Source organism: Ovis aries, chromosome 16, assembly GCF_016772045.2.
Source record: "Ovis aries strain OAR_USU_Benz2616 breed Rambouillet chromosome 16, ARS-UI_Ramb_v3.0, whole genome shotgun sequence".
Taxonomy (NCBI): domain Eukaryota; kingdom Metazoa; phylum Chordata; class Mammalia; order Artiodactyla; family Bovidae; genus Ovis; species Ovis aries.
This window is the reverse complement of record NC_056069.1, coordinates 3545547-3560229: the sequence shown is the minus strand read 5'-3', so window position 1 is coordinate 3560229 and position 14683 is coordinate 3545547. Positions and strand designations below refer to the sequence as shown.

At 47.2% G+C, this 14683-nt stretch overlaps 1 long non-coding RNA gene across 2 annotated transcripts in view; it reads right to left on the bottom strand.

Moving 5' to 3' along the window:
- Positions 1–2504: 2504 nt before the first annotated feature.
- The window catches only part of LOC114118717 (uncharacterized), an 81311-nt gene continuing 69132 nt past the window's right edge, over positions 2505–14683 (bottom strand). For both annotated transcript variants that reach the window (XR_003591886.3, XR_003591887.3), the window contains 2 exons: positions 3891–4125; positions 2505–3182 (listed from right to left, as the gene is read on the bottom strand). This is a non-coding gene — a long non-coding RNA (uncharacterized LOC114118717). The remainder of the gene's footprint in view (positions 3183–3890; positions 4126–14683) is intronic.

Below are 14683 nucleotides of genomic sequence, written 5' to 3'. Positions count from 1 at the left end.
ATATATACAAATATATGTATACTAAAAATAGAATCCTTAATAATGCCAAGGTCAAATTATTTTTAACTCGAGATAATCAAAGTAAAATGATAAACTGCTTACAATTTTCTCAAATGCATTATGCTTTGGGACTCTTGAAAAGATGAAGAAAGCAGGCACCTGCTTGTCTCAAGACATTCTGCTTGGCACAAACAAGAATAAGAACTATAAGCAGCCCAACCTAGAAACTTCCCTTGGCTGAAGCTGGGATCCTGGGGCCACCTGCACATTTCACACCGTTTCCAAATGCTAGTTCTAGATCCTCAGCAAAGCTCATTTCCTCCTATAAAGTCCCAGCAAGAACACAGGTTTGATGATACTGGCACATGATGTGGCCTTGGGCAACGGCCCCAGACTCGCTGTTCTTCATTTTTCTGTAAAATGCGAAAAAAGCATAACTACTGGGTTGGCCAGAAAGCTCATTCAGATCTTTTCATAAGATGGTGTGGAAAAAACCCAAACAAACTTTTTGGCCAACCCAATACCTTTCCATGGTACCATTCTAGTGGAAGAGCTGAGCCTCAACTTGCCAGGAGATTCTACGAGTCCCATTTCACAGATTATCATGGGCATAAAGATTATGTTAGGTTATCTCCCTCTCTATGGAAGATACCAGCTGAGTTTGCCTGCTCAGATCCCTCTCCTCTTCTCCTGGCAGGAACATCCACCTGACCCTTGGAGAACTGCACCTTGGCCACTCTGAGGCCATACTGACTTAGGGAGAGTTGACTCTACTTCCATTCTAGAATGGATGCCTGATTAGCCTTGGCTTCTGACCCAAGTGTATCTGATGAAATTCAGTTCTAGGATTTGTATTTGAGCTTCAGGGGAAAGAGTTCTCTTTTTGCAAAGATGCTGAGCTGTTGAGAAATCATTCTGGAACTGAGCAGCTATCCTGCCATCACAAGGGCAGTGCCTGCCTGAAGATGAAGCACACTGGAAGAGAGTGAATTTTAAAAATGGGTGAAGATTGGCTAGACGTCTGACTCCAACCATACCTGCAGCTGCCTACTCCTGTGTTAGACGGTTGTAACTAGGTTTGTCTCCTTACACTCTGAAGAGTCCTGACTAACATCTTTTCCTAGGAAGAGCTCTCCATGGACAGAGATATTTGTTATTGTGGTGGGTTGTTTTTATTCTCCAAGAATCCAGTCTATTATGCGTTGGAAGAATCTAGGGAGGAGGCTCAGAGACTCAGGATCTTCCTTGAAATTCTGCTCAGGAAGGGAAGTTAAGAACATTAAGGAAGGGCCCTAAAAGTCTAAGAAATATCAGATTAAAATAATTTCTACCACTTAATCAAGTACTTGTTACATGGCAGACATATTTCAAACGTATTCATTTACTCATTATCTATTTAGCAATGCTTACTGAGTGGCAGGCACATACTAGGGAGCCTATATTCTGGTGGGAGACCTGAGTCTCACCCTGCCAGGTGGGTGCTATGAGCGGCATTCTACAGATTAGGAGAATCAGAGCTCAGAGAGGAGGAGGGAGTCACCCATAGTCACACCTCTGGACCAGAGTGCATGCCCTTGTCACCACTCCAGGCCGCCCTCTTTGTGAACTCTGCCCTCCAGGAGCGTCACTCAGTCCCTGCCTTTGCTGAGAGGGAGGGGAGGCAGAGGCCTGTACATAGCTCTGTCTCAGAGTCAGGACCCACAGCGTCTCAGAGCTCGGCCATGTTTATGTTGCTGCTCAGACAGGCCTGAGTGTGTCTGCCCAAATGGACTGCGAGTTGCGTGAGAGAGGCTGGAGGTTTTGTCTGAGGATCCTCCGACAGCCAGAGGAACTGGCAGAGGGCTGAATTTGGCCACCCTGCCCAGCCTGCGCCTTTTCAGTTCAACCAAAATTCTAAGGGCCAAATCCACCCCACTCCACCCCCATTTGGGGGTGCCACTAATGACAAGATGAAAGAGTCGAGAAAGCTGGGTTAGAATGCCATGGCTGTTCCTGCAGCGTCTTACCTGACTCCTCTGTGTCTCATCTTCTCCACCTAAAAGAGTGGGAATAACAGGACCCACCCTCCAGGGCTGTTACAGAGATGGACAAGTCCCTGGAACCGCCAGCAGCACACAGTAGGTCCCGGGTGAGCCCGCGCTGTTTTCCTCTCGCCTGCAGCTGCCTGGCCCGCCTGGGCGCCCTCCTCCACCCGCCAGCCCAGCCCCCGCCCTCCAAGTCAGCCCTAACGACTTTTGCAGCCCATCCCTGGTGGCAGTAGCTGAGAGGCCTCAGCCTCCCAGGGCCCCTAGGCTCTTTAATCAGCCTCTGCAAGGGCTGCGAGTGATTCAGCCTACAAGCCATTCTGTACCGGGCGCAACAACAAACAGGCCTGCAGGGAATCGCTTCAGCAGAAAGATGTTGGCATGTCTCTATAGCAACTCGGGGAAAATATTTCACGCAAAAGTCCATCTGCTGTAACATAAAGGGAGTCCCAGCCAATAATTGAGTTATAACGAGTTATAAATTATTCCTAATTTGTGAGCTTTATTTTACCAAACCACAAAATACATATATATATACACACACACACAGTTGTACAGGCACATACATACACTATATATATTCTTACTCATGCACACAAGCTCACGTGTGTGGTCACGAGACAACAGCGACACAATTGGGACTGAGCCGTCTCATCTCATGGTGCGGACCCATCAGCAGGCAGGACGTTCACCCAGGAGCTGATGGTGTGATCCAAGCCAGTGGGCCTCTGTTGCCTCCGTGGCCTCTATTAAAGGAGAGACTCAACCAACCATGTTACCTAGGGCTATTATGTGAGCCAGAGCTCGAATCATTGTTCTGGTTTCTCTCAAGGAAAAAAAAAAAAATTCTTTTTTGGTTCCTGATGTCCTCATAAAGAGACATTTGTATTGATTCATCAGTATAAAATGCTTTGTACAGGCTATCAAAGTGGAAAAAACAACGTGATAATTCACATTGTGATGCTTTTAACTTCATGTGTTGTCAACACTTCCAAGTGGACTGGAGCTCTGCTTGGGAAATCTGGGACACGCCTCATGGCACGCTGCACCTGGGCTGCGACTGGCTGCAGGGCCACAGCCTCTTACACGACGCCCACTCTGGCTTTCTTTTTTCTTTACACTCTGCTTTCTGTGTTTGCTCTGCAAAACTCCTGTGGCCTGGAAAACGAAAAATGGTGCTGGTGAGTAGGAGGGAATGGAGTTGAGTGAGCATGAGATATTCGGCAGTCTTCTTCCTGTTAGAGAAACTACTGGTTTCCCAGCCAAGAACCATTTCCGCATCCCTCCCCGCCGCCGCCCCAGGCCACCTTCAGGACACCACATCACCACCCTGATCCCAAGGAAGAATCACCGCAATGGCAGCACCCCTCCAGCTGCACGGCATTGTGCCAAACGCTTTCACGGTGTCACTTAACCCTGCCTTCCACCCCTTAAGGATGGTGGCATTTTTATATGCATCTTATATGATATTTCCTTTATGACGGGTTGTGAGAGATGAAGGGAGTTGAATCTGAATTCAAACCCAGTTATGTGTGACTCCACTGCCTCAGCTTCCTCCCGCCTGCCTAGAAAGATGCAGAAGAGGCGGACCCCACCCCCTCAAGAGTGAAAATTCAAGGAGTGGACTTCTGCCTCAGAAACATAGAGCAGCCTCAGATACTGTATCAACCCAGATCAGCACCCACACGGTGAACGCCTTCCTTGCGTTGTTTCAACCTCCTGACATCCCAAGGCACACAACAGGATAACGCCCATTTTACAGACAAGTATGTTGAGACTCAGAGAGCTCAAGACACTTTCCCAGGATAACACTGCTGGTTAGAGACTGTTAGAGCTGGCCTCGGTAGGCAGGGTGTCAGAACTCACAGTCGGTGTGAGCCCCCTGGTCCCTGATCCCCTCCATCCGGTCTCCCTCCGCGTTGAGGGTAAGCTGCCGCTGGCCAATCAGTGCCCATCGCCTGCATCTGCGCCTCCCGCGGGGCTGAGAGCAGAGTTGGCCTGGTTTCTTGAGAGCATGTCGATTTGATGCAGCGCAGCAGAGGCAGGGCCCCAGCAGAAAGGTCAGCAAGGGGAAGAGGGCAGGAACACCCTGTGAGCAGATCTGGAGAAGAAATGGAAAGTGAAATACTTGGAAAGTAACTTCGGCTGGCCTGCAGGAAAGTGTGTCGGGATGTTTCCGAAGGCCTGGATGAGCAAGCCTTTCCCCCACCCACCCCCACGCCTCGCCAGAGGGGCAGGGGTGTGTGCAGAAATCTCGGTGGAGCTGCATCTGGCTTGATTCTCTGGGGTTCAGGTCACTTCCAGGGAGTGTCCCTGAGGAGCCAGGAGATGGTCTTCCTGAAGCCCCTGCAGCTCCTACCCTCTCAACCGTCACCTCTACAAACCCTCCCACCCAGCCCCCGCCCTCCAGGAAGGGCTACAACTTCAGCTGCAGAATCGTAGGTCCCCACCAACCAAATCTTTCCCTGGGAGCCCAGAAAGGCTCTCCCTGCCAGGGTGACTGATTTGGGATCAGCATCCAAGACCTTCCATCAGTCCTGTTGAGTTGGGGCCTTGGAATGCGGAGTCTGCAGCTGCAGAGAAAGCCACAATTGTCCACTGAGTACGTTTGCAAGAACAGCCCCATGACGGCCTCAGCCTCAGGCATGATGAGGATGCGTGGGTCAGGAAATTTCGCTCAACAGACCAGACCCTTCATCTGGCTCATTTTTCTCTTCTTTATGTCTCACTTTCTTGCTTGCTTTTTTTCTCCCTTAAGCTTTAGAAGAATGAGCACACCTTTCAAAAGCCAAATCGTAGCAGCCCTCTGTGTGGTTGGATCTCCAGGGCTGAGCTTGTCCATAAGCTGCTCTGTTGCGCGTGAGGGTAGGAGCTGGGCCCAGGAAGACCCAGGTGTCCCGGTTCTCCCGCCTGAGTGCAAGAGGCCATTTCAGGATCTCTGGGGCTGGCTGAGAATCCACTCCCTGAGGGTGAGCCAAAGGCAGGGCCTCCACTGACCTCTGCCCTCCCTCAACCCAGCCAGAAAAGAACAATCCAGAGCACCGCGGGAAGTCCTTAGGTTAAGCAAAGCCAAAACTCCAAAAACTCCCATGCAAACAGAGGGCCCAGGCCAGATCTTTTGCGTGGGGGATTTGCCTCCAGTTAGCAGGGACTTGGAGAGGCAGTGAGGCTGAACACCCTCTCCTCGCTCGCCCTTGCTCCCCCACCCCAGCCTGGGTCTCCATTACCTCTGAATTTTCAGCCAGGTTCTGTCATCAGAAGCTGCCCTCAAGTGGCAGAAAGACACTCACTCAGGAGCCACAGAGCAGACTTCTTGTGGGAGGTGGTGGCATGGAGTGGCTGAGAACCTGGAGTCATACAGTTCTTGCTTTAAATCCATTTATTCCCCCTTAGGAGCCTCAGTTTCCTTATCTGTAAAATGGGGGAACGAGGAACTTCTCTGGTGGCCCTAGTGGAAAAGAACCTGTCTGCCAACGCAGGAGATGTAAGAGACACGGGTTCGATCCCTGGGTTGGGAAGATCCCCTGGAGGAGGGCATAACAACTCACTCCAGTATTCTTGCCTGGAGAATCCCATGGACAGAGGAGCCTGGCAGCCTGCAGTCCATAGGGTCGGAAAGAATCGGACATGACTGAAGCAACTTGGCATGCACACACCAGCGGTTAAGACTTCAATACACGGGGCACAGGTTTGACTCTTGTTCAGAGAACTAAGATCCCACATACTGAGTGGTGCAGCCAAAAAAAAAAAAAAAAGTGGAGACAAGAACCTCACTCATCTCATGGAGTGTGTATAAGGGCAAAATGAGATGATGTGGGTGAAGCACTGAGAGCTTAGCGTTCTGTTCCGAAAATGCTAGGTATCCTATTTTGTTGCTGTTATTGTTACCATTTCAGCTCTGGCTCTGAGGTACAGTGCGTGTGTGTCCACGCAGAGGGGTGCACACACACACAAACACACATACACACAGAGCAGCCAGTCAAGGAGCATCCTGAGGGCATAGCCTACATCTCTCTATTGTCATAGGACCGAAAGTTGGATAGGATGTCGGAAAATATCTGAGGCCAGAGGGGAGACATGTCTGGCCATCGTCACTGACCGCCATGTGGCGGAGCAGGACTGGAATGCAGTCCTTATTTCTTTAGATTCCCTCTCCTCATTTATCACATACTCAGCAAATATTTATGCTGACCGCCCCCTTGGTGGCAAAGCCTGGCTGGGCCTAGGGCTAGGGGAGTGAGGAAGATGCCTCCTGCACACACAGAGCTCGCACCCACGCTCCCGACGCCACTGTGCCTCTCCCTGGCTCTCTAGACTAAACTCCCATCCCGTGCAGCCTGGGAATCCCAGTGAACTCACTGCACAGGCTGCTTTAGCCCAGCCTCAGGTCTCAACCTCATTTCCCTCCATGGTTCGTGGGCTCCCTGAGGGCAGACCCCTGGCTCCACTTGTTCTGGACAGGAGACTTGCATGTTGCAGCCCAGACCACCCTGAGTCATGTTCCTCTGCACAGGAGTCTGTATTTCCCTATTAGACCCTGCAGGCAGAGGTCTCTTCTGAGCCATGGCAGTGCACAGCAGAGACCAGACTCAGTAAACGGTGGCTGGATGAATGATGAATGAGACAAGGTCAGTAATTCATTTGTTCATTTATTCATTCACCATACATGTACCCTGAATCTACTCTGTGCCCGGCTCTGGGATACAGAAATGAGGGGGACGGAGTCCCTGAGCTCAAAGAGGCACAGTAAACAGATATGAACAATGGTAGATGTGTGCAGGGCCAGTGTGGCCCAGAGGAGGGTGGGGTCAGTTCTCCTGGTGGGTGAGGACAGGCAATAAACTGAGTGACCCCAGGCGAGGTCTGGATGGGCAAGCTCGCCAGGTAGAAGGAAAGAGCAGGCTCTCTAGGCAGAGGGACCCACATGTGGAAAGGCCTGGAAGTGTGACGTACTTTAGGAAACCTCAGCATTATTACCATTTTGCTTTGGTATATTATTAGCATCACTTTTTTCTTTTAGGTCCTCTTCACTTCATGGGGTTGCAAAGAGTCAGACACGACTGAGCGACTGAACTGAACTGAACTGAGCCTCACTTTTCAGAAGAGAAAACCGAGGCACAGAGAAGGAAAATAATTTGTCCCCATGGTCTGATAGCTATTTAGTAACCAACTTTATTGACAGAGAGAAGATAACTAACCAGGTCACAGGGATCAAGGCATTGAACCCCACCCTGAAGTCATGGGAGCCCCTGAAAGATTTTGAGCAGGGAATGTCCTGATCTGTTTTGGTGCTTTTGACAGTCTCTTCTGGGACAATGAGGAGAATGTACTCAAGGTGCCCAGTAGCTGTGAGAATAGACAGGAGATTCATGTCTTGCACGTAAACAAAGACAAATTAATAGAGGCACTTCACCATGGCAGAAAAGCAAATTCCTATCAGCAAGAGAGCGGGTAAGCACACAGTGCTGTATACACACAGTGGAATATTATTCAGCAGTGAAAATGGATGGACCACAGAAGCAGGCAATAATATGGCTGAGTCTTGACATGTTAGTTGGTGGTTGCTGTGTTAACTAACCACAACAAACTTAGTGGCTTAAATACCTATTATTTATTTAATGCACAATTAAATAAATGGTAGGCATTTTAGGCTGGGCTCAGCTGGGCAGAACTTCTGGTCTTAGCTGGGCTTCCTCATGAGGAGGAAGAGAGTCAGCAGAGAGTCAGCTAGGAGGTTTGGCTTTTGAGGGTTGATAAGCTCTCAGCTAGGGGGCTGGTGGCAAATGGGCCACATGTCTCTTAATATCCAATAAGCTAGCTCAGACTTGCTCTCGGGGCTACAGAAATTTCCATGAGAATGAAGGATAGCATAAATCCTCTTAATGCCTAAACTCAGACGTGGCACTATGCCACATTATATTAGCCAAAATAATATATAAGGCCCACCTAGACTTAAAAGGTGGGGCAATTTACTCCACCTCTTGATGCTTCCTTTGCATCGAGTCACATTGCAAAGGGGATGCGGCAGCGCAGAGAGGAGCAAGTGCGGCCATATTTGCAAACAGTGTACCCTGCTTGGCAGGATGACACTGAGTGAAAAAAGTGACTCCTAAAGATTGCATACAGAATGATATCCTTTTAATAGCATCTGAAATTAGACTCCAGGAGCGCACAGAGATGAAGAAAGATTGTATTAAAAGGAAGTAATAAACCAACAGACATAGGATGCAGGATGATGGCCCCTCAGAAGGCAGAAGGCCAGGAGGTGGGATAGAAAGAAAGAAAGATGGTGCTAAGCCGTTTCTGACTCTTGCGTCCCGTGAACTGTACAGCCTGTCAGGCTCCTCTACTCACAGGATTCTCCAGGCAAGAATACTGAAGTAGGTTGCCATTTCCTTCTCCAGGGGAACTTCCCGACCCGGGAATTGAACCCAAGTCTCCCGCCTTGCAGGCAGATGCTTTACCGACTGAGCTACATGGGAAGGGATAGAGGAATAATGCATTTGGCTTTTTTTTTTTTTAGCCAAGCTGTGTAGCATGCAGCATCTTAGTTCCCCATCCAGGGATCAAACCCATGCCCCCTGCATTGGGAGCGCAGAGTCTTAATCACTGGACGGCCAGGGAAGTCCTGGAATAATGCACTTGGAATGCACATTATTGTCAAGATTGTAGCCATCATTTTCATTATTAAAAATGACACTTTCGAAAAAGTGAGCCATATGAAAATCAGATTACGATCAGTCAAGTTGCGCATACTTGAGATCAAGAAAGAGAGGAAGTGAGGTGGAGAGAGGGGGCTGGGCCAGGACAGGCGGCTCAGAGGACCCCAAGCCTATGGGGAGTCTCTCAGACAAGGGTGAAGAGAAAGACAGAGGATCAGGAATTACTTCTGGAACCCTGGCCTGAGTGCCTCGGTGATGGGGCCATCTCTGAGGGCATAGAAGAGGACAGCTTGGAGAGAGCCAAGAGTTGTGCTTGGGGAACGTTGAGTTCGAATGCACGAAGGTGCAGGAAGCCAGGTCCCCCAGGCTGCTGGTTTTCTGGAACTTGGGAGAACAGTCAGCAGCCTGCACACATCTAAGATGGAGACTGTCCGGAAAGCACTGGGTTACATCAGGGTGGAAGGCCTCCCTTCAGCTGAGAGCCACCCCCAGCTGCCTGGCCTTGGCGAAGCCCTCGCCTCACCCAGCCCTTCCTGACAGCTCCTCGGGGCACGTCCACAGCCAGGTTCCCTTCTCAGCAGTTAGGCCTCCACCCTGAAACCTCAGGCCAAGCGAGCAAGCTTGGGGTTGTGGCTGAGGGGGCCCCGGCAGCAGTCTACCCCGGCCAACCCCGGCAGGGCCAATGGGACCCTAGAGGGGGCTGGATGTTTGTGCAGATGACATGTTTATGACCCAGCCTCTCCTTACTCATGCTTTTGGCTTCCCCTTGCTGATTTTGGTTGGGTGGATCCCAGTTCTGCTGCTGGATTTGGGAGCCTTGGGGCTGGGGCTGAACAGAGCTTCCTTTAACGATTCCAACCCAGGATGGTTCCAGCCCCTTCCCCCCCATCCCCCTAGACTTCATATTTTCCCACACCCAACTTTATTACAGAATGTTAGCATCTCAGAGCTTGAAAGGGCCTTGAGCATCATTGATCCAGTGCCTCCTTTTCTGGATGGAGAAACTGAGGCCCAGAGGGAGGAAGGGACTTGCCCAAGGTCACCCAAGCAGGTAGGGACAGAAGATTCAGACATCCAGCCATGTAGCTCATGGCTCTGAAACCACCCTCCAAACATCAGCTTCCTTGGTTGCTGTTTTGTTTGGGACAGGACAGTTCAGCTTTTTCGAGCTTGCCACAGTAACTTTCTCCTCTCCCAGGGAGGCAGCAGACAGTGACGGACTCTCTGCTTTTACAGTTTAATTCCATAGGAAATTGGAAATAGCCTGTCAGAGGTGTCCGGGTGGCCCAGCTGCCCCGCCCCACCTGGCCGCCAGAGTGCCCGCTTCTCCCTGCTCCCTGGCTTGGGGGCCGTTGTTGGAAGCTCTTCCGAGGGCTCCTGTGGATTCTTTCCCGGCTTCTCCTCCCAGGGCACGGTGCTAGCACAGAGCAGCCAGGTCTGGCTGGGGCTCTCCACTCCCGCAGTCTCTGATGCTGCGTTCCAGCCTGGCTTCAGTGTCATCTATCCTGAGGTCCCAGGGAAATTGGAGGAAGGGGCTCTCGGCCCGTCTTAGGGAAACCGGGGCCACCAGGATCCCTTGAGGGTTCCCGCATTATGCTCCCAGGACTCATCACTTTCCCTGGATTCCTAAGACTGCAGTGGGTGACACTTACATCCTCCCTTCTCTGGGTGTCCCCTGCACTTGGGACATCGTGCCAGCATCTCCATCCTCCTCAAGATCCGGCCCAGAAGCCTCAGTATTGCCGTCGCACAGTCATTAGAGAAGCAAGTCTCCAGCATCGCATGCCTGGATGGAACCCCAGAACCACTGCTCTTGAACTCTGTGATTTTGGACAAATTGCTTCATTTTGCTATACCTTGGTTTTCTCATCTATAAAGTAGGGGTGATGACTACAGCACCAAATATATAGGGTTGTTGTGAGGATTACATGGCAGAGCATATACAGAGCATTCAATAAACCTTCAAATGTTAATACTCTGTTTCAGCATCCTTCTCATCCAGCCCCTTGGGGCTGTGAGAGACAATAAGTACTTGTGAACTGGCCCTCTAAACAAGTGGTGGAAAATATGGCAAAACAGGCAGTCTGTAGCCTCCTGGGTGCTATTCCGTGAAATGACTCTCCACTGAGGTTTGTCACGTACAGACACTGTGCTTGGGGCTGGCGACACAGTGGCAAGCAAGATGGACACGGTCCCTGTCCTCCTCGCGTTTGCATTCTGTGAGGAGGAGGTGAGTAACGGAGGGCCGCCAGTATGGGGAGCAGGGGCCATGGCGTAGGTGAGCTCAGGCCCCGGGGAGGCACGCCTCACCCAGACGCAGTGTCAGCGAGAGGAGGCGATTCCGCAGAGGTGACCTGACAGATGAGCAGGGACGAGCGTGTGTGTGTGTGCACATGCCTTTCAGGGACGGGATGAAGCGTCCCAGAAGAAAAGGTGCGTTGTGCACATATGCCCGAGGGAGCAAGACCCAGTGAAGGAGCTGCAGAATCCTTACTGTGGCTGGAGTGAGGGACAGGAGGAGAAAGATGAAGCTGGAGGAGTGGGAAAGAGCCAGGTCGCACAGGCGTTCTGGATTTGTCCAGAAGGCACTGGGGAGCCTTTGAAGGGGACAGAGTAGGAGGGTGGCAAACGGAGAGTTGCCTTATAGGGTGCCTAATCGGGGAGGCTGATGGACTGAAGGAGTCGGTCCTGAAGGCAGGGAGACACGCACTGAGGCCACTGCAGTGATGAGGCGTTGGCAGACGTGAGATGCAGCTGTCTTCAGGATGACATTTTAAGGCCACTCCAAAACTGGCCCACTGCACAGTCCCCATTGTCCCTCTTGCTAAAACTGAGAATCAGAGGAGAGCCGTGGGCCTGGACTTGTCAAGTATAAGGTACAGTGTGTGTGTAGGGGGGGAGTTGTTATGATAGGGATTGTTAGTGATTCATTTTCTGGACACATCACAGGAACTTCCTGGTGGACTCATGAGCAGCACCTTCTCCTTGAGAGAGGCCCGGGGATTTGTTTCAGTTGCCACAAAAGGATCTTGACCCCTGCAGTGGGGGCACACAGATGAACCCCATGCCGCACCTCCAGCCATCCGTCTTCACTGCCTTGCCCCAACGGGCTTCTGGTGGAAGCACACACCCACACCCATCTCAGCTTGTTTCTTTCTCATCGTATTCCAGACGTTACATATAAAGAGCAGACTGCACTTCTCTTTGCTTATTTCAAAAGAAGTCAGTCTTCACTGCTTCTAATACACAATGTCTGGAATACAATAAGAAATACAACCAAAAAATTAGAATACCTGAAACATAATGTTGTATTAACCTCAATCAAAAAAATTATAAGACATCTAAAAAAGCAGGGTGACTGAAAAACTATAACAAAGAGAAAACATAATCAATAGAAACAGACCCACAAAGGGTAGTTATTGAAAGTGCAGATAAAGACTTCAGAACAACTACTTCAAGTACATTTAAAATTTTAGAGGTAAAAAGGTGATGAGATTAGGATCTCTGCAGACAATTATAAACTCTCAAAAATAGCAAAGTATAAATTCTGGAACTAAAATATGTGAAATTAAAAATAGATGAGATAACATTAACAGTAGATTAGTCAGAACAAAAGACCACAAAACTTAAACACAGGTAAATTGAAGTTATTCAAAGTGAGGTACAAAGAGAAAAAGAACTGATAAAAATAAAACATCAGTAATAATGATGTTTAATAAAGTGAAATAATATGAAGCAGTCTAAAATATGTATAATTCAAGTCCCAGAAGGAGAGGAAAGAGAAAATGTGGCCTAAGAAATATTTGAAGAATTAGTGGTCAGAATTTTTCAAATTTGATTTTTTAAAAATCGACCCACAGACCCAAGAAGCCCAATAAGTATAAGAAAGATTTTTTAAATGTCATAGTAAAATTCCTAAAAAATGAAAGATAAAATCTTAGAAAGAGTTAGAGGAAGAGAAGTGTACAATAGCAATGAGGATAAGAATAATAATTGATTTGCCACCAGAAATAATGCAAGTAACAAGCAATTTTTGAAATATTTTCAAAGTACTGAGGTTAAAAAAAAAATCAACCTATAATTCTATATCCAGAGAACATATCCTTCAAAACTAAAGGCAAAATAATAACATGTTCAGATAACAGAAAGTGAGAGAATGTGTAACTCACAGATAGAACTAAAAAAATTCATTGCTAAAGAAAGTCTCTGGGCTGAAGAGAAATGGTATTAGATTGAAAGTTGGATGGAAATGGAAATGTAGCAATGGAAAGTATCAGGAAAAATAAGTATATAAGTTTATTTTTGGTTTTTCTTACAACTGACAGTGTATGTAAAATAATGCATGGTCGGGTTTCCAATATATAATAGAAATAAAATATATGAAAATAATAGTAAACAGGAGTAATGGAAGCCTATTTTTGTAAGGTTTTTCATTTTAAACATGGAGTTTTATATTGTTAATTGAAGAACTGTGATGTACTAAAATTCACCTTTCACTCTCTAGAGCAAGCTAACAAAAAAGTAAAACTGCATAGATAAAAATCTAATAGAGGATATTCACAGGAATAATTAAAATTTCTTGATTGAATTTTTAAAAGGCAGAAAATGAAAACCAAAGGAACAAAAACCTGATGAGATAAATAGAAAACAAATAGCAGGATGTTGTTTAAGCCCAATTACACAATGGCCACATCAAACGTAAATGAGATAAGCACTCCCATTAAAAGGCTGACTTTGATCTAGATGGAGTAACAGGAACTGTCTTTACTTTCCCACAGAAATAAACAGCATACGAAAACTATTTTCAAGACAGCGAACAGCAGAAACAGAGAACAGCGATTCCCGAGAGTGGGAAAAATATACCAAATACGAATATACCAAATACAAATATACAAAATACAAATATACCAAATACGAATATACCAAATCCAAATATACAAAATACAAATATACCAAATACGAATATTACCAAATAGAATATGCCAAATACAAATATACAAAATACAAATATACCAAATACAAATATACAAAATACTACAGCTGCCCTGCTTGTGCTCTGAGAGTTTCTAGACTGCAGTGGAGGAAGGAGGAGCCGGAAGTTTCCCTGAGCTGGAGACGCAGCTAAGAGCAAAGGTTCCTAGAATCTGATAAAACTAAGTATTAAGAGGTATCACAGAAAGAGAATTCTGGAGACCCATAGAGGGGTCTCATGTCTTTAACAGAAAACTGATAAGCCTATGTGTATAAGGAAGCTACTTAAGGCCAGAGAAAGAACCTCTCAAAGGGATCAGAGGGAATACTACACAGAGCTCAAGAGAGCTGCTAATAGTGACCGTTCTCACCTGTAAGATTGAAAACCCTCATGATTCAAGGTGTAGAGTACTCTAAAGGTTATTACTTCTGTGGGAGGTAGGGGATAATTAGCCCTAAAAGAAATATTCCTCTCATCCCATCTCATAAATCATTAAAACAAGACTTAAAATTGTCAAACTGTTTCTAAGTAACTAAACTGTATCTCAGGAAAAAAAAAAAGAAAAGAAAAGAATACTCACAGAAATATAAAAACATAAAACCATCAACAAGGTCAAATTCACAGTGTTTGGTATCCAATAAAAAAAAATTACCAGGCATTCAAAGAAGAAGAAATAGAATTCATAAAACATAATGAAGAAAAAAACTTGATCAAAACTGGACCCTGAACTGACACAAATGTCAGAATAAGCAGTCAAGGACATTAAATTGGTTATTATAAATGTATTCCAAATACTCAAAATTTTACATAAATGCATTCAAGACATAAAAATCAGGAAAAACTTACAGAGATAAAACCTGCAGTGTTTGAGATTAGAAAATACACTGAATTTTAAAGGGTTAAAGGCATATTAGATATTACAGAAGAAAATATCACTGTATTTGAAGACAGTGACAGAAACTATGCAAAATGAGACAAGGAGAGGGAAAAAAAAGTTAAAAGATTAAAGGAGCATCAGGGAGCTG